Source organism: Nicotiana tomentosiformis, chromosome 1, assembly GCF_000390325.3.
Source record: "Nicotiana tomentosiformis chromosome 1, ASM39032v3, whole genome shotgun sequence".
Classification (NCBI taxonomy): domain Eukaryota; kingdom Viridiplantae; phylum Streptophyta; class Magnoliopsida; order Solanales; family Solanaceae; genus Nicotiana; species Nicotiana tomentosiformis.
The window spans coordinates 129,899,253-129,919,557 of NC_090812.1; the positions used below are offsets into that span (position 1 = coordinate 129,899,253).

Sequence of the window (20,305 nt, forward strand, 5' to 3'; positions counted from 1 at the left end):
GACCTGTCGTCATGGTACTTCTGAAGCATGGAAACGTTAAATACCGGATGTACCCCTGCTAGGCTAGAAGGCAATGCAAGCCTATAAGAAACCTCCCCAACTCTCTCCAAGATGTCAAATGGGCCAATAACCCTCGGGCACAACCTTCCCTTCTTCCCAAATTACATCACGCCCTTCATAGGCGAAACTCAGAGAAAAACCTTATCACCCTCCATGTAAGCCACATCGCGAACCTTCCTATTAGCATAACTCTTTTGCCTGGACAAAGCTATGTGAAGCCTCTCATGAATTAATTTCACTTTCTCCAAAGCATCGCGAACCAGATCCGTGCCCAACAATCTAGCCTCACTGAGCTCAAACCAACCAACCGGAGAATGACATCGCCTCCCATATAAGGCCTTGTACGAAGCCATCTGGATACTCGACTTATAGTTATTGTTGTAGGTAAACTCCGCTAGAGGCAGAAACTGGTCTCACTAACCCCCAAATTCAATAGAGCAACCCTCAACATATCCTCCAAAATATGAATGGTTCGCTCTGACTGCTCGTCCGTCAGAAGGTGAAACGCGGTACTCAGCTCAACCCGCGTGCCTAAGTCACGCTACATAGCTCTCCAAAACTATGAAGTGAATTGCGTGGCACGGTCCAAAATGATAGAAATGGGCATACCGTGCAGGTGAATAATCTCCTGGATGCAAATTTGAGCCAAACCTTCTGAAGAGTAAAAAGCCATCACTAGGATGAAGAGCGCGGACTTAGTCAACCAATCCATGATGACCCAAACAACATCAGACTTCCTCAAGGTTTGTGGTAAGCCTACCACAAAGTCCACAGTGATGCGCTCCCACTTCCACTCCGGTATCACCAACTTTTGAGTCAACCCACCTGGTTTCTGATGCCCATACTTCACATGTTGACATTTCAAACACCGAGAGACATGTCTAACAATGTCTTTCTTTATCTTTCGCCACCAATAGTGTTGCTTCAAGTCACGATACATATTTGTTACATCTTGGTGAATGGAATACCGTTAGCTATGAGCCTCCTCAAGGATCAACTCTCACAACCCATCAATATTTGGAACACAAATATGGCCCTGAAGTCGCATAACACATCATCCCCAATCACTACTTTCTTAGCACCACCCTGCTGCACCATGTACTTTCCCGTGCATTGTTCAACCCAAAAAGTCAGAGCCGCGGCGAGCTTGCTCGCTGCAAAGAATTTCTATAATCCTCAAACACGTAAGCCTAGTCAGGCACCATGAAATATTATTTTCTTTGCAAATTTTACCAGGCCTTACACTTAAGTACTTTAAAATTTTCCGGGGTGTTACAATAGCTCTGTACTCAGATTCTGCGCTAGATCGAGATACAACACTTTGCTTCTTACTTCTCCACGATATCAGGTTCCTCCAACAAAGATACAATAGCCTATAGTAGATCTTCTATTAATTTTGGATCCAGCCCAATAAGCATATGCAAAACACTCAATTCGAGTATGGACATGATTACAATATAATATGCCAAGTCTAGGAGCTCCTTTCAGGTAAGATAAAATTTGTTCTAAAGCTGCCCAATGTTTGACCGTTGGTGAGGACATGAACTGGCTAACAACACTTATGTCAAAAGCAATATCTGGATGAGTCACATAGAGGTAGTTTAATTTCCCAACTAACCTCCTATATATCTCTGGATCATCAAAAGGATCGCCATCATCTTTCATAAGATGCACATAAGGAACCACTGGAGTGCTACAGGGTTTAGCTACCAACATTCCAGTTTTTGCAAGCAAGTCAAGAATATACTTTCTCTGAGACAAAAGAATTTCCTTCTTACTTCTCTTTACTTCTACTCCCAAAAAGTATTTCAACAGGCCCAAGTCCTTTGTATGAAATCTAGTGTGCATGAAAGACTTAAGGGAAGAGATCCCCGCATAGTCACTTCCTATGATAATAATATCATCAACATATACAACAAGGAGAATAGTGCCACTATTGATTGCCGATAGAAGACTGAGTGATCACACTTGCTCCCTTTTAGCCCAAACTCCTTAACTACCTCACTGAACTTGCCAAACCAAGCTTGAGGACTCTGCTTCAAGCCATACAAGAACTTCTTCAAATAATAGACTTTTTCATACTCCCCCTGAGCAACAAAACCGGATGATTGACCCATATGCACTTCCTCCTAAAGATCACCATAAAGGAACACATTCTTGATATTCAACTGATGTAAAGGCCAATTCTGGAAGCAGCTAGAGAAATAAATAAGCGGGCAAAAGTGTGTTTGGCAACCGGGGAGAAGGTGTCGGAATAATCAACCCCACAAGTTTGAGCATACTATTTAGCCACAAGTCTGGCCTTAAGTCTTGCCACAGAACCATCTGGATTAACTTTAATTGTAAAGACACACTTACATCCCATTGGTTTCTTTCCCTTGGGTAAATCCACCAAATCCCAGGTGTGATTATCCTTTAAGGCATGTATTTCCTCAAGCATTGCATTATACCATCCGGGATGATTTAAAGCCTCCTTCACTATTTTGGGTACCGTGATAGATTTTAGAGAAGCAATCATAGATCTAGACGTAGAGGATAAACGATCATAGGAAATTCAATTAGCAATGGAGTATGCGGATTTGCAAGTACGTATACCTTTGCGAAGATCAATAGAAAGGTCAAGGTTCTCTGTAGGATCGGGCGGAGGAGGATGTGATGACGAAGGAACTATAGCAGGACATGTATCATTTACCTCTCGCGTCCGTGAGTAAACTTGACAATTGGCGGTCATTATAACATAGTCTGAGCAACTACTGAAGGCACAATAATTGATTGTTGGTCAATAGAAGAATAAACAGATGTAGGAATATCATTTGGTTATTCTATCAAAGCATTGGTAACCTGATATACTAGCCATTCATCTTTCTCCCCTTGACTTATAGAATGGGAGGTGCATATAAGAATGTTGCAGTCTCTGAAAATACCACAACAGTTGACACCATATATTTGCCAAATTCAGTGGAATAACACTGATACCCCTTATGAATGCGAGAATAGTATAGGAAAATACACTTTAATGCCTTGGGATCCAACTTGGTAACAGATGGTCGAACATCTCGGACATAACATGTGTATCCAAACACCTTAGATTCCATCAGAAATAATGGCTTGTTTGGGAAAAGAACATTGTAAGGCACATTCCCACTAAGCACAGTAGATGGCATGCAATTAATCAGAAAAGAAGCAGTAGAGACCAAATCAACCCAGAACTATTTAGGAACCTTCTTTTGGAATGGAAGTGCTCGAGCTGTCCCAAGTAGATGCCTATTCTTTCTCTCAGCAACTCCATTTTGAGAGAGTGTATCAACACATGAAGACTGATGTAGTATACCATGTTGTCTCATGTAGGACCGAAATAACTCTGACAATATTCTTTAGCATTATCACTCCTTAGAATACACATCGAAGCATTAAACTAAGTTTTAACTTCAGCACAAAAGGCAGAAAAGTGAGTAAACACTTCAGAATGACTTTTCATAAAGTAAATCCAAGTCATTCGAGAAAAATCATCTATAAAAGTGATAAAATACTAATGCCCAGTTTTGGAAACAACAGGACATGGTCCCCAAACATCAAAATGAACTAACTCAAAAGTTGACTTAACTCGCTTATTAACCCTTGGACCTAACGAGATACGATGGTGTTTTGCGAATCGACTTAACTCTCAATCCAATGAGGAAATATTCTGAAACAGAGGACAGAGCTTTTTCAACAAAGGTAGAGAAGAATGTCCCAATCGACAATATGCTTCAAAAGGAGACACACCACTAGAGCATGCAACAGACCGTGGCTCCCGTTCATCAAGGATGTAGAGACCACCAGATAAATATCCATTACCAATGACATACTTCATCGTAAGATCTAAAAATAAACAATGATAAAAAAAGAATGCAACACAAAAAATAAGGTCTCTGGTGATTTTACTAACATAAATCAAATTAAAGTCCAAGTTTGGTAGACTTAATACAAATGACAATGTAATAGAGAAAGAACCACAAAACAGAGAACCCATAGAGATCAGCGAAAGAGCTCACAAGTTAGAGAACCAAATCGAAAAGAAAAGAAATTGTAATCCTGATCAGTAGAATTTCACAGAAGAGTGACCCCAATAACTAATATATGTTAATCAAAAACACAAATCAACTAAAGTGAGATGAGAACCAAAAGTTTCAGATCGGACCGAGAGAGAGAAGCCAATAGATTCTTCCGAGTATAACAAAACAAGAGCAACGTGGTCCGTTGGTCCGTTGGTCCAAGAATAGTGTGTATAATATTATCCCTATAATTTTTCTAGCTATGTATATTACATAAGAGTATGTCTATATTCATTATGTGTACATTCATTCTCTAACATTGTTCATGAATAAAATTATCTTTTCCTCTTCTGTAGTTCAAGCCTTCATATGGTATCAAGAGCATTCTTTCTCCTCACAGAGTTCTAAGCTTTTTGTTACCCACCCACCCACCACAAATGGCACACTCAGTTACCAATTTTGATGCAACAAGCACCATCTCTATTGTTCAATTCAACCTGGTTACCTAGCTTCCGATCAAACTTGCTGGCAGCCATAACTTCTCCCTCTGGAAGGCACAAGTGTTCATGCTCATGGGAGGACACAATCTCTATGGCCATATAGATGGAACTATCCCTTCTCCTGTCTAGACCACCACCACAAACAACTAGACAGTTGCCAACCTAGATTATGTTAATTGGTTTCATCAGGGCCAGTTGATCCAAAAGACTATTTTAGTGTCAGTCGATCCAACTCTTGCTGCCACTGTAGCTACTGCAACCACCGCTAATGCAGCATTGGATTCCCTCCATACTACTTGTGCATATAAGTCACAAACTCGCATATTCAGCTTGCTCGTCTCACCAAAAAGAGATATCCTGTCACGGACTATCTCAATCATATCTATTCTCTCTGAACTCATTGTCAAGATTCTCACTGGGCTTGGACTAGAATATCGAGAAATCTCAATAGCAATTCGAGCATGTGACACACATATCTCGTATGAAGAATTGTTTGAAAAGCTTATTGACCATGAGATTTTACTCAAAGACAATGCTCTGCCTCACAGATCCACCACAATCACTATTGTTGTTGCCCAAAAGACCAACTCTCAAAGAAGGACTAACACCATTAACAACAACAGACATCTAAACAACAACCAGTAGGATTGTTCTCAACCATGGCACAATCGTCGTGCCAATCATCAAGACAATAACTTAGTGTGCTAGTTATGTGACCGCGTTGGACACTCTGCTCGGGTTTTCCGCTCTCAGTCTCATAATCATTTTCAGGCATGAGCTAACATTGCTGGATGACAAATGCAGCAACCTGCCCCATGGATAGTCAATACAGGGGCTACACACCATGTTGCATCGGATGCCCAAAGCCTCGAAACCATTAATGACTACAATGGTCCAGAAGAAATCGCTATGGGAAATAGTAACATCATACCAATTTCTCACACTGGTAACACTGATTTATATGTATCTAATTCTTGCTTTCAATTATCATATATCCTTTGCTCCCCTTCCATTGCCAACAACTTACTTCCAGTTTCTCAATTTTGCCGTGACAATAAAACATCCATTGAATTCTTTCCATTCTATTATCTTGTGAGGGATATGAATATGGGGGTGCCGCTGTTTCAAGGGCAGAGTAGAGGATGCCTTTTTGAATGGCCGCTAGACAATCCTTCTTCTCAACCTCAATGCAATATGGCTATGTCCTTAGATTTGTGGCACCGACGTTTAGGGAATCCAACACGCCGTAATTTAGATATATTTTTGAAATAAATTTCCATTCCAATTATGAAAGACTCTCTTTCAATTTGTAATTCATTCCAATCAAATAAAAGTCACATGCAATCATTTCCTACAAGTTCTTTGCAGAGTCAAAGGCCGCTACAAATTACTTATAGTGATTTGTGGGGACCTTCACCAGTTTTATCTTTTGATAGAAAAGGATATTATGTTTTATTCGTCGATCAATTTTCTAAATACATGTGACTCACACAATACAATCCAAAAATGAGGTTTTAGATGTTTTCAAAACATAACATCCATTGCTTGAGCGTCGGTTTCAAACAAACGTACTATCTTTTTATACTAATGGAGGAGGTGAATTTCAAGGCTTAACTTCATATTTAAAATCACAAGGCATCGAACACATAATTTCCCCACCTTATACTCCACAAAGAGTTTCTCTGGTAGAACGATGTCATCGCTATGTTGTCAAGACTGCCAAAACTCTAATGCATCAAGCTTCATTACCAATCACGTTTTGGAGTTTTGCATGTCATCAAGCTGTTTTTCTCATTAACAGAATGATAACTCCAACTTTAAAAGACAAGTGTCCTTATGAGGTTTTATTTCAAGAATCACCAAATTATGAAAACGTCAAAATATTTGGTTATTTTTGTTATCCGCGGCTAAAACCATATTCACAAAATAAGCTCGATTCAAAATCATAGCCCTATATTTATTTGGGATTTTCAAATAAATATTATTGCCATCAATGCTTTGACCCAACGACCCTCCAAAATTTATCTTTCGAGAGATGTAGTATTGGCTAAAAATAATTATCCTTTTGCCACTATCTTCTCTAATTATAAAAATCAGAATTTGAAAATTACTAGGGATGACATATCTTCACCAAATAGCGCTCACACAGATATCCCAACAGAGTCACATTATTTTGAACTACCTTCATCGTTTTCTACGCATAAACAAAAGTCTTGCTCAGTTCCTTCTCCAGCAGCGTCGCAGAGCTCAGGTAATTCTCTACCTTATCCCAAAAATCCAACAAACACCTTTGATTGTTCATCCCCCACTCAATCAATCTTCCCTCCTCATTCGACAAAAGGTAAAGCACCCATTACCTAAGCGTATAGCCGCCAGACCTCTAAGGTTACCACATCTGTCCAAGCTCCTCAACCACCCACAGAATCCTAGCCACCACATATTCTTACTCCTCCATCGCGACCAAAACCATTCACCCTTTTTTATCCAATAGTTACCCGATAAAAAATAAATTGCCTGAAACCCAAGGCTTTTATTTCCAAAACCAATCTCTCACCACCAATTCCCCCCTCCTACAGTCAAGCGCAGCTATACTGTCACGATCCCAAATTCTCTTCGAAGGATGTCGTGATGGAACCTAGTCTCTACGACTAGGTAAGCCTAACAAATAGCAACCACTGAACATATATATAAATACAACATACTAAAAGCGACTAAATAATGGATAAAACCCTATGTAAATAGAATCTAATAATTTCACACCCCAAAATCGGTGGAACTGAGTCATAAGATCTATAGAATGCTACTAGAGTGTGACTATATCACTATTCGAAAAGGAAATACAACAGTAATGAAAATAAGGAAAGGTGACTCTGAGGCTTTTGGACGCCGAGCAGGCATACCTTGAAGTCTTCGATAAAAGCAGTTAGCAAGACTCTCTATCTACCAGCACGAGCAGACGTACCTGAATCTGCACAAAAAGATGTGCAAAAGCATAGTATGAGTACACCACAATGGTACCCATGAAGTATTAAGCCCAACCTCAGTAGAGTAGTGACGAGGCCAGGTCAAGACACCTGCTAGGATATGAAATAGACAGTACAAAATGAAATACGGATATAAAATGGGAAGTAAAAAACAACTAATACGGAACAAGATGATAGCATGATCTAAAATGGGAATATCAACAGTAGAAATAGCATGAACGAAATGACTAAAGTGATACAAAGATCATGTACGGACTACAACTACTAGAATGATAACGAATGGAGCAACAAAAAATATTCCTTCCGCGACACTTTGCAACATGAAATAACAGCAAGAAACACAACAAGGTACCGCCTCATGTATAATGAAATCAAATCGAGGTACCACCTCATATAATCAAGAATAACAACTGAGGTACCGCCTCATATTCACATTTCCCAATTTCAATCACAATCCTTCCTTATGCCGCCACGTGAGCCTTACATTTGAAAATAGATTTTGAAAATAGTTTTTCCCGAAATAGCTAACGCACTTTAGCGCACCGTATGATGCCGCGTGGCTTCATGTAGTTCCCCTACAAGTAACACGCATATAATTCCTACCTTATAACAACTCGCACCACAAGTGTCCACATATCACAACTTGCCAACAACAACAATATCAATATTTCCACAACAACAACCCATGGCTCCAACACAACGCAGACGAGAATATCAACAACAATAATGAATGAAAAGTGCTCAATAGGATAGATGTTTCAACAGTAACCAACATCGCCTCAACGTATTAACAACTGCCACAACCTCAACATCAAATAACTCAACAATGAGAAAACAACGTGCAACCATGATATTAGATACAACTAACTCACAATAAAGGAAATAATCTTCAACAATGAGTATCAAATAACGGAAGTCAACAAATAATGGGCAACATGAACAATTAATTCAGCAATGATAATTAGCAATGAATAGATAACATGTGACAATAAAGGGGACAACAAGTTCAATTAAAGTATGGGAGCAATTTAGCAAGTACAATGTAGAACAATTACTAAACAAGTCAACTAAGGCATTTAAGGATAGTATAACACAATTAAGGATGATTTAACTATGAGAATTTAGATAATAATATGGCATTTCAATTAAAGCATGGAAATAGTCTAAGTAGCCTAGACCGGTCAATTACTACGTACAACCCGTGTACTCACTCGTCACATTGCGTACACGGATTTCACCTAGCACAATTGAATCAAACAATACCAATTCTAAGGGGTAATTCCCCCACACGAAGTTAGGCAAGACACTTACCTCAGTTAGGCCAATTCAACACTCGAAAATAGCTTTTCCCTTAAAATTCGCCTCCACATGGCTCAAATCTAACAAAACTCGACTCAATAACATCAAACAATGCTAGGGAATTTAATTGCAATAGATAAAGTTAAGATTTTTATACTTTTCCCAAAAAGTCAGTCAACAAAAGTCAACCCGGGGCTTGTCCGGTCAAAACTCGGGTCCAATGGTAAATTTCGTCTACCCATGACCCCACGAGTTCATATATGTGATTAGTTTCAAAATCCGAGTCCAAATCGACTCTCAAAACTCAATTTCTTATTTTTCAAAAACTTGACAAAGTTTCATAAATTTCTACTTTGATTCACATGATTATGATGTTGAAATCTAAGATAAGTTGATGGAATATGATTAGAAATAGGATCATTTATCCAAGGTTTGTAGGTGAAAATCCTCTCTCTAAGTCGTCTCCTACCGAGTCTAGGGTTCAAAAATAAGAGAATGAACTCAAAAATCATGTCCCTCAGCTATTTGTCCGTCGCAGATGTCGCATTTGCGACCTGGGGTTCGCAATTGTGAACCCCGCAAATGCGAAGACCTTCCCATCTTTGCTACCATCGCAAATCCGAACTGACCCCTTCCCAGATTTTTTTGCAAATGCGAACAATGGGTTCACAGATGCGAGCACATCAGGCTTGGCCTGACTTCGCAAATGCGAACCAAAATCTCGCAAATGCGAGATCAGAGGCCTGCAGAAAAAACTCAGCAAACTTCAATCTTATCAACACTCCGCTAAACGTCCGAAACTCACCCGAGCCCTCGGGGCTCCAAACCAAACATTCACACAAGTCTAAAAATATTATACAAACTCGCTCGCATGATCAAAACACAAATTGAACTCTAAAACTATGAATTGAACTCTAAAACACATGATTTTCAAAGGGAATTTCAGAACTTCTAAAATTACAACTACGCGTCTGATTCCTATCAATTCAACTCCAAATAACGCCAAATTTTGCAGACAAGTTTTAAATGCCATAAAGAACCTATTGCAAGTCCCAAAATAAATTTTCTAGCTCAATAGCTAAAAGTCAACCTACGGTCAAACTTTTTAACTTAAAATTGTCAAATTTCGGTAATTCAACACAAATCAATCCACGGACTTCCAAAATCAATTCTGAGCATACGCCCAAGTTTAAAATCACGATACGAAGCTATCGAAGTCATAAAAGCACAGTTCTGGGGTTATTTTCACAACAGTCAAAGTATGGTCAACATTTTGAAATTAAAGCTTCTAAGTCTAGAATCAAGGGTCCAAATCAACCCAAAAGCCTCCCGGAATTAAACTAATCAACCTCGCAAGTCAAAAAAGCATAAACTCACATATGTGAAGCAATAAAAGGGGTAACAGTGTGAAATTACACAAAATGACTGATCGAGTCGTTACATTCTCCCCCCTTAAGACAAACGTTTGTCCTCGAACGTGCATAAGGACATACCTGAAATGATTAACAGATGAGGATAACGACTCCACTTGTTGTGCTTGGTCTCCCAGGCCGCCTCCTCGATCGGATAACCCATCCATTGAACCTTCACTGAAGCAATATCCTTTGACCTCAACTTCCGGATCTGCTGGTCCAAGATGACCACCGACTCCTTAACATAAGACAAATCCTTGTCCAAGTGGACTGAGTTGAAGTCTACCACATGAGACGGATCACCGTGATACTTATGGAGCATAGAAACATGGAATATTGGATGAACTGCAGCTAGACTAGGTGGCAGTGCAAAAGCTTGTAGGCCACGTCTCTATCCTCTCAAGAATCTCAATAGGTATGATATACCTAGGGCTCAACTTACCCTTCTTCCCGAACCTCATAACACCTTTCATGGGCGAAACTCGAAGCGAGACCCGCTCCCCAACCATGTATGCAACATCGCGAACTCTCTGATTCGCATAACATTTAGGTCTACATTGGGCTGTGCGAAGCGGATCTTGATTCAATTTAACCTTTTCTAAAGCATCCAGAACCAAGTCTGTACCCAATAGCCTAGCCTCATCCGGCTCAAACCAACCCACTGGAGACCGATATTGTCTCCCATACAAGGCCTCATACGAAGCCATCTGAATGTTCGGTTGGTAGCTGTTGTTGTAGGCAAACTCCGCAAGAAGTGAGAACTGATCCCAAGAACCCCCAAACTCCATCACAGACGCACAGAGCATATCCTCCAATATCTAAATAGTACATTCGGACTGTCCGTCCGTCTGAGGGTGAAATATTGTACTCAACTCCACCCGTGTGCCTAGCTCATGCTGCACAGCCCTCCAGAACCGTGATGTAAACTGCGTACACCGGTCAGAGATGATTGATACTGGTATGCCATGAAGTTTGATAATCTCGCGAATATATACCTGAGCTAGTTGCTCTGAAGAATAAGAAGTTACCACTAGAATGAAATGAGCTAACTTGGTCAACCTATCCACAATCACCCATAATGCATCAAACTTCCTCTGAGTCCGTGGGAGCCCAACAAAAAAATCCATAGTAACCCACTCCCATTTCCACTCTGGAATCTCTAGCCTCTGAAGCAATCCACTTGGTCGCTAATGCTGATACTTCACCTATTAACAATTTAGGCACAGAGCTACATACTCCGCTATGTCTTTCTTCATCCTCCTCCACCAATAGTGTTGCCTCAAGTTCTGATACATATTAGAGGCACCCGGATGAATGGAGTGCCGCGAACTGTGAGCCTCCTGAAGAATCAACTCACGCAAACCATCTACATTGGGTACACATAGCATGTCCTGCATCCGTAGCACACCGTCATCCAGATAATGACCTCTTTGGCATCGCTGTGCTGAACTGTGTCCTTGAGGACAAGCAGATGGGGGTCGTCATACTGACGCTCTCTGATATGATCATATAGAGAAGACCGAGAAACCACATAAGCCAAAACTCGACTCGGCTCTGAAACATCCAATCTAACAAACTGGTTGGCTAAGGCCTGAACCTCCAATACTAATGGACTCTCTGCTACCGGTAGATATGCTAGACTACCCAAACTCTCTGCCTTTCGACTCAAGGCATTAGCCACCATATTGGCCTTCCCGGGATGATATAGAATTGTGATATCATAGTTCTTAAGCAACTCTAGCCATCTCCGCTGCTGCAAGTAAAGATCCTTCTATTTGAACAGATGATGTAGACTCTAGGGGTCGGTAAAGACCTCACAAGCAACACCATTCAAATAATGCCGCCAGATCTTCAATACATGAACAATGGATGCCAACTCCAAATCGTAGACTGGATTGTTCTTCTCATGAGTCTTAAACTGTCGAGACGCGTAGTCAATAACCCTACCGTCTTGCATCCACATCTTTCCAAGGAAAACACGTGACGCATCACAATACACATAATAAGACCCCGAGCCCATAGGCAACATCAGTACTAGGGCTGTGGTCAAAGAAGTCTTGAGCATTTGAAAGCTTACCTCACACTCCTCAGCCCACCTAAAAGGAGAACCCTTCTGGGTCAATTTGGTCATAGGTAAAGCAATAGATGAGAAGCCCTCCATGAAACAATGATAATACCCGGCCAAACCAAGGAAACTTCGCATCTCAGTAGCTGAAGACGGTCTGGGCCAACTCAGCACCGCCTCAATCTTCTTCGGATCTACCTTGATCCCCTTACTCAACACCACATGGCCCAAAAATGCCACTGATGCAAACTAGAATTCACACTTTGAGAACTTTGTATATAACTTATTCTCTCTCAAAGTCTGGAGCACGATCCTTAAATGATGCTCATGATCTTCCCGATTGCGGGAGTATACCAGGATGTCATCAATAAACACAATGATGAATGAATCAAGATAAGGCTACAATACACTATTTATCAGGTGCATAAATATTGTTGGGGTGTTGGTCAGCCCGAAAGGCATCACGAGGAACTCGTAGTGACCGTACTGAGTTCTAAAGGCAGTCTTCAAAATATTCGGATCCCAAATCTTTAACTGATGATAACCTGACCGCAAATCAATCTTGGAGAACACTCTAGCCCCTTATTGCTGATCAAATAGGTCATCAATATGTGGCAATGGATACATGTTCTTCACTGTAACCTTGTTCAACTGACGATAATCAATACATATGCACATAGATCCATCCTTCTTCTTCACAAACAAGACCGGATCACCCCCACGATGACACGCTAGGACGAATGAATCCCTTATCAAGAAACTCCAGTAATTGCTTATTTAACTCCTTCAGCTCTGTTGGGGCCATACAATATGGTGGAATAGAAATGGTTTGAGTGCCCGGCAACAAGTCAATACCAAAATCGATATCTCTGTCGGGTGGCATGCCCGGAAGATCTGCTGGAAATACATTTGGAAAGTCTCTCACTACCGGAACTGACTTAACGGTAGGAGTATCAGTACTAACATCCCGCACAAAGGCTAGATAAGCATTACACCCATTCTCAACCATCCACTGAGCCTTTAGAAATGATATAACCCTGCTAGGAACATAATCTAATGCACCCCTTCACTCTAACCGTGGTAAATCTAGCATAGCCAGCATCACAGTCTTGGGGCGATAATCAAGAATAGCATGATAGGGTGACAACCAGTCCATGCCCAAGATAACATCAAAGTCTACCATACTAAGTAGCAACAGATCAACTCTGGTCTCAAAACCACCAATAACAAATAGACACAACCGATACACACGATCCACAACAATAGAATCTCCCACAGGTGTAAACATAGAAATAGGAGAACTCAAGGAATCACGAGATATACCCAAATATGGAGCAAAGTAAGATGATACATAGGAATAAGTAGAGCCTGGATCAAATAAGACTAATGCATCTCTATGACAGACCAGAACAATACCTATAATGACTGAGTCTGAAGCAACTGCCTCTGTCCTAGCAGGAAGAGTATAATATCTGGCCTGGCCTCCCCCTCTAGGGCGACCTCTACCCGCCCGACCTCCACCTCTAGCTGGTTGAGCGGGTGGAGCGGCAACTGGGGCAGCAATCATGGCCTAAGAAGTCTGCGAACCTGACTGAATCCGTAGAGCCTGAGTAGACTAGGAAGGTGCACCCCTATTGATTATGGGAAAATCTTTAACCATGTGGCGGGTATCACCAAACTCAAAACAAGCTCTCGAAGGATGAGGAGGCTGGGACTGACTCGGGCTTAGTCGGCTGGACTGACCGCTGAAGGCACCCCATGCAGGAGGTGCACTAGAAAATGGCTGAGCAAAGTGTGCAACCTGGTACCTCGATACAACCGAAGCACCACTAGAAGCTGGCAGTGCTGAATGAACTGGGTGACTGACATAGCCCCTACCATGATGGGCTGAAGCTGCAACGTGACCACCACTAAATCTTCATGTGCCACGAGGCCTCTTGGCCTCCCTATCCTCTCTATCACGGTCTCTCATACCCTCCAACCTCTATGCAATCTCAACCACCTTCTGATATGGAGTGTCTGACTCCAACTCCCTGGCCATGCTGTATCTATTACTCTAGTTGAGCCCCTCGAAAAATCGACAGACTCTCTCCCTGATTGTGGCAACCAAGGCTGGTGCATGCCTGGACAATTCACTGAATCGGACAGCATACTCTGACACTGATATAGTACCCTAGCACAACCGTTCGAACTCTGTGCACCAAGAATCCTGAAGGGTCTGAGGAACAAACTCTCTCAAGAAAAACTCTTAAAATCGATCCCCTGTAAATGAAGATGCCTCGGCTGGGCTACCCACCTCGTACGCCCGCCACCACTGATATGCCGCTCCCTTTAGTTGGAACGTAGTAAAGGCAACCCCACTCATCTCCACAATGCCCATAGTGCGGAGAATGCGGCGGCACTCCTCCCATGCACATCCTCTGAAGTCAAACCATTGAAAGTAGGAGGGTGGTACTTCTTGAACCTTTCGAGCCTAAGCTCCTCCTCATCAGATGTTGATGCCCTAACCATGGGCTAAACTGGAGCAACAGGCTACACCGGTATGACCTCTGGGACGTGATCAACTTAAACTCACTGCTCTGGGATTCGGGTCGCGGGGGTCTGTGCTCCTCCCCCAGCCTGAGATGTGGCTGGTGCAAGTGGGATCAACCCCACCTGAGCTAAGGTACTGAACATGCTCATGAACTATGTGAGGGTCTCCCGAAGTGCTGGGGTTGCAATAGGCACCTCGGGTGTCTAACCCTCGAGTGGAGCTACCGGTGGCTACTCTGTCATAGCTCGGGCAGGTACTCTGGCTGCACCCTGTGCCTGTCCTCGGCCTCTGTCCCGACTCCAGCCTCTCGTGACTCTAGCAGGTGGTGCGGGTGTCTAATCATCAGATCCAGCCGTACGTTCCTCACTATCTGTGAGAGAATAGAAAGTCAAAGATTTGGTTTTCGAATCAATTCTCACGATAAGGAATCAAAGAAGCAAAGTTTTCCTAACAGTTTCGTAGCCTACTTATGACTTGTAACACCTATGAACCTAGTGCTCTGATACCAACTTGTCACGACCCCAAATTCCCTCCGAAGGATGTCATGATGGCACCTAGTCTCTACGACTAGGTAAGCCTAACAAATAGCAACCACTGAACATATATATAAACAAGATACTAAATGCAACTAAATAATGGATAAAATCATCTGTACATAGAATCTCACAATTTCACACCCCAAAACCGGTGGAACTGAGTCATAAGCTATATAGAATGCTACTAGAGTGCTACTACATCACTGTCCAAAAAGAAAATACAACAGTGATGAAAATAAGGGAAGGTGACTCCGAGGCCTACGGACGCCGAACAAGCATACCTTGAAGTCTCCAGTAAAAGCAGCTAGCAAGACTCTCTATCTACAGGCATGAGCAAACATACCTAGATCTGCACAAAAAGATGTGCAGAAGTATAGTATGAGTATACCATAATGTTACCTAGCAAGTATCAAGCCTAACCTTAGTAGAAGAGTGACGAGGCCAGGTCAAGACACCTACTAGGATATGAAATATACAGTAGAAAATGATATATGGATATAAAATGGGAAGTTAGAAAACAACTAATACGGAACAAGATGAAAGCATGATCTAAAATCGGGAAAATCAACAGTAGAGATAGCATGAAAGAAACGACTAAAGTGATACAAAGATCATGTACGGACAACAACTACTAGAATGATAATGAATGGAGCAACAAGAAATATTCCTTCCACGACACTTTGCAACATGAAATAAAATCAAGAAACACAATAAGGTATCGCCTCGTGTATAATGAAATCAAACCAAGGTACCGCCTCGTATAATCAAGAATAACAACCGAGGTATCGCCTCGTATTCACATTTCCAAATTTCAATCAAAATCCTTCCTTATGCCGCCGCATGAGCCTTACATTTGAAAATAGGTTTTGAAAATAGTTTTTCCCGAAATAGCTACACGCACTTTAGCCCACCTTATGACGCCGTGTGGCTTCACGTAGTTCCCTTACAAGCAACACGCACATAAGTCCTACCTTATACCGCCGCATGCACATCAACCCAAGCCTTATACTGCCACATGCACATCAATATCATATCAGAATAACAACTCGCACCATAAGTGTCCACATATCACAACTTGCCAACAACAACAATATCAATATTTCCACAACAATAGCACATGGCTCCGACACAATGTATACGAGAATATCAACTACAATAATGGATGAAAAATGCTCAATAGGATAAATGTTTCAACAATAACCAACATCACCTCAACGTATTAACAAGTGCCACAACCTCAACATCAAATAACTCAACAATGATAAAATAACGTGTAACCATGATATTAGATAAAATTAACTCACAATAACGGAAATAATCTTCAACAATGAGTATCAAATAACGGAAGTCAACAAATAAAGGGCAACATGAACAATTAATTCAACAATGATAATTAGCAATGAATAGATAACATGTGACAATAAAGGGGACAACAAGTTCAATTAAAGCATGGGAGAAATTTAGCAAGTAGGATGTAGAACAATTACTAAACAAGTCAACTAAGGCATTTAAGGATAGTCTAACACAATTAAGGATGATTTAACTATGAGAATTTAGAACATAATATGGCATTTCAATTAAAGCAAGGAAATAGTCTAAGTAGCCTAAACTGGTCAATTACTACGTACAACCCGGGTACTCACTCGTCACCTTGCGTACATGGATTTCACTTAGCAAGATTGAATCAAACAACACCAATCCAAAGGGGTAGTTCCCCCACACGAAGTTAGCGAGACACTTACCTAAATTAGGCGAATTCAACACTCGAAAATAGCTTTTCCCTTAAAATTTGCCTCCACACGTCTCAAATCTAACAAAGATCAACTCAATAATAGCAAACAATGCTAGGGAATTCAATTGCAATAGATAAAGTTAAGATTTTTACACTTTTTCCAAAAGGTCAACAAAATTCAACCCGGGACTCGTCCGATCAAAACTCGGGTCCAATGGTAGATTCCGTCTACCCATGACCCCACGAGTTCATATATGTGATTAGTTTCAAAATCCGAGTCCAAATTGATTCTCAATTTCTTATTTTTCAAAAATTTGATAACGTTTCATAAGTTTCTACTTTGATTCACATGATTTTGATGTTGAAATCTAAGATAAGTTGATGGAATTTGATTAGAAATATATTAGGATCACTTACCCAAGGTTTGTAGGTAAAAATCCCCTCTCCAAGTCATCTCCTACCGAGTCTAGGGTTCAAAAATGAGAGAATGAACTCAAAACTCCTGCCCCTCAGCTATTTGTCCATCACAGAGGTCGCATTCTGCAAATGCGAAGAATCTCTCGCAAATGCGAAGACCTTCCTACCTCTGCTATCATTGCAATTGCGATGAAATGGATCGCAAATACGAACTGACCCTTTCCCAGATTTTTCGCAAATGCGAACAATGGGTTCGCAAATGCGAACACAACAGGCTTGGCCAGACATCGCAAATGCGAGATCAAAGGCCTGCAGAAAAAAACCAACAAACTTCAATCCAATCAACACTCTGTTAAGCATCCGAAAATCACTCGAGCCCTCGGGACTCCAAACCAAAAATTCACACAAGTCTAAAAATATCATACAAACTCACTCGCATGATCAAAACACAAAAATAACATCTAAAAATATGAATTGAACTCTAAATTTTCCTATCAATTCAACTCCGAATGACGCCAAATTTTGCTGAGAAGTTCTAATTGCCATAACGGACCTATTCCAATTCCCAAAATAAATTTCCGAGCTCAATAGCTAAAAGTCAACCTACGATCAAACTTTTCAACTTAAAATTGACAAATTTTGGTAAATCTACTGACTTTCAAAATCAATTCCGGGAATACACACAAGTCCGAAATCACGATACGAAGCTATCGAACTCATAAAAATACAGTTGCGGGGTGGTTTTCACAAAAGTTAAAGTTTGGTCAACATTTTCAAATTAAAGCTGCTAAGTCTAGAATCAAGAGTCTAAATCAACCCGAAAGCCTCCCAGAACAAAACTAATCAACCTCACAAGTCATAAAAGCAAAAACTCACATATGTGAAGCAATAAAAGGGGTAACGGGGCAAAATTACACAAAATGACTGATCGGGTCGTTATATATACCCCCAATGAAAAGAAGTGATGAAAGCAGAATATGATGTCTAATCAGCAACCAGACGTGAGATTCGATTCCCAGTGATCTCTCTCGGAATGTTATAGATTGTAAATAGTTGTTTAGAATCAAACATTAACCTAATGGAAGCATTGAGAGGTATCAGGCTCGCCTAGTAGCCAAAGGTTTCACGCAAAGGCATAGGTTGGATTATCATTCTACATTCAACCCCATTGTCAAGCCCTAACAGTATGTTTGGTCCTTGAAATATCTGCCCAACGCTCATGGCCTATTCATCAGTTGGATGTCAATAATGCCTTCTTACAAGGCAGACTTGAAGAAGAAGTGTACATGAGACAACCTCCTGGTTTCGAGTCCTCCAAGCATTCAACATATGTTTGCAAGTTAAAAAAAATAATATAAGGACTTAAGAAGGCTCCTAGGGCGTGCTACACCGAGCTTACCAGCTATTTGACAAGTATTGGGTTTGTTAAATCCAACTTTGACTCATCTTTTTTATTTTTCACACTGTTGAAGTTACTGTCTACATTCTCATATATGTTGATTACATAATTATTATGGGAAACATTGAGAGAAGTGTCAGGTCCATCACTGATACTCTTTATCAACGATTATTTCTAAACGATCTTGGGCTCTTGCATTTTTTTTGGGTGTTGAAGTAACATCAATGAAAACTGCCATATATTTGTGTCAACACTAATATGTCGTCATGGATCTTCTGCATGAATTGCATATGAATGAATGCAAGGGTGTCCCAACACCATTACATCAACCTGCTCCTTCGTTGATTCTGAAGTTGATTCTGTTGTTGACATTTCATTTTACAAAAGAATCATTGGTAAGCTACACTATATATCCTTCACTAGGCCTCGCATTGGATTTGTTGTCAGCAAGTTGTCTCAGTTCATGCATAATCCAAAAGTGTCTCACTGGAAAGCTATCAAACATTTGTTGCGCTATCTGAAACACACCAGCACAATGGGAGTTAAGCTATGTTGACAACCAACAGATCGTTTACTTGCTTATTATGACTCTAATTGGGCTGGAAATCCAAAAGATAGAACATCAATAATAGGTTATGTTGTCTACCTTGAAAACTCACCAATTTTTTGGTCTTTCAAAAAGCAAAGGTATGTCTCACGCTCATCCACGAAAGCTGAGTACCGTGTTGTTCCTATTGTTGTTTCTGTCACGCCCCAAAATCGGGGAGCGCGACCGGCGCTCAATCGAGTGAACCCGGTCGAGCAAGCCTGATAGATTTCCTTCTACCCAAACTCATCCATGAATAAGGATAATAAATATTTTCTTTAATTAGATATTAAGGTGATCATGTCAACAATACCAATTCATTACCATTAGTTACCTCATTTAATAAGTCTCAAAACACACCCACACCTTCACGGTTCAAAGTGGAACGAGTGATTTAATCATAACACAGTTTCTTTAACATTCCTAACAACCCATATACAACCCACACTAAGTCTACAGAGCCTTTAAAAATACCAAAGAGTAAAATGATAGTACCGACAATAAGGCACCGGCTATACCTCAAAACACGATAACACATACGAAGCAAAAGATGCACAACCCCGGAATGAGATGGGGCTCACTAAGTCATCTGAGAATAATGAGCACCGCTAACACTGGTCAATATCCTCCGTTGTGGAACCATTTGCATCCATTAAAGATGCAGCGCCCCCGACAAAAGGGACGTTAGTACATGTTGAATAGTACTAGTATGAAAACCAAACACCAATTTAAGAATTCGGAAATACAA

General features: G+C 40.9%; 1 pseudogene; it reads right to left on the reverse strand.

Moving 5' to 3' along the window:
- Window positions 1-1,404: 1,404 nt before the first annotated feature.
- Window positions 1,405-3,224, reverse strand: LOC138909600 (uncharacterized mitochondrial protein AtMg00810-like; annotated as a pseudogene).
- Between the last annotated feature and the right edge of the window lie 17,081 nt (window positions 3,225-20,305).